The sequence below is a fragment of the Colletotrichum graminicola genome (assembly GCF_000149035.1).
Source record: "Colletotrichum graminicola M1.001 genomic scaffold supercont1.22, whole genome shotgun sequence".
NCBI lineage: Eukaryota > Fungi > Ascomycota > Sordariomycetes > Glomerellales > Glomerellaceae > Colletotrichum > Colletotrichum graminicola.
In genome coordinates, this window is record NW_007361026.1 from 390,353 (window position 1) to 391,836 (window position 1,484).

Below are 1,484 nucleotides of genomic sequence, written 5' to 3' on the forward strand. Positions count from 1 at the left end.
TAGTACGTAAGTAAGTGTTTTTTATAGTTAGATAGGGGACTTCTTATATAGTAATAAAGTTAATTTACTTATATAAATAATATAAATTTACACTACTTTTACTATATTAAGGGGATATAACTACTAGGTAACGTAAATTAACCTATAATAGACGTATAGTATAATCTTACTATAAGGGTATTTATAAATAGGATTCTTAGTAACTAATTAGGGCTACTATAAATAATTAATAGAAAAATTACCTCTTCTTATGTCTCCTTACTAATCTATAGTAGCTTATAGTAGTAGTTACTATAAAGTTAACTACTAATTAGTGTTAGTTTTACTAGGGTAGTAATATAGTTAACTATACGTATTAATAGGTAAGTAATAAATAATAGGGGTAAATACTGGTTCTAAATTATACGTAAAGGAAAGAAAACTATTATAGGATTACGCAGTAAATCCACTGCGTAATATCCCTGTAAATCCAGTGGATCTATGGCGAATTAGCCGTAGTTATTCCGGTCGATCGGCGTTAATCCATACCGCTGATATCCAGGCGATAGTCAACATCGCAACAATATTAGTAACTACTTACTTATTTAGTCTAGGCTAGAGAGGAAAAATCCTAGACTCTCTAGCTAAAAGTCTAGTTAATAGAATAGACTTACCTTTTATACCTTTTCTAGTTAAGACACTTAGCTATATACCTTTATAAAATTAAGTAAATATAAGTAATTTTATAAAAGCCTTATATTACTTTAACTAGTATACTTACTTAGAAGCTTAGTAAGCTATTACTAAGACTTTTTTTATTATAATAATATAATAAATACTTATTATCTCTAGTTAAAAAGAACTTAAAGTAGCTAAAAGTTATAAACTAATATTAATAGCAGTAACTACTTTCTTTTTAGTTTATTTAATAGTTTAAAGTACTAGTAAAATATTACTAGCTTTTAAATACTTAGTAATAGTCTTATAAGAAAAAAAAAACTACACTACTTATAGACTATTACTAGGGATTATCTAAGTATAATTTATCTTATTTTTATTATAGTAGCTTATAAAGAGAAAACTTAGCCTTAGGTAAGATATCTAGTTATTAGTAGTAAGTATAGTAATAAAAGACCTAGTAAGGCTATTTAGATTATAATATACTACTTTATAAATATAGAGATGTTAAATGTGGCGGAATTACATATAAATTAGCTAGTGAATACATAGTTACCCTATAGCGAATCGTTAGGGAATAGGCGGTGAATTAGCCCCACTTTTAGGGGTAACTTGACTAATAATATCACTAGGATTAGCTAGGGATTTCCTAACTAAGAAATAGGGGTTTTTCCCTGTTTCTATAGTAATTTACTATAGTTATAGAATATATAATAGAATTAGTTAAGAAATAATTATAATCCCTACTATTTAATAATTAATAGTCTAATACGTACGTCTGTAGTAACTAACGTGCCTATCTACTAATTAAATACTATTATAATAAT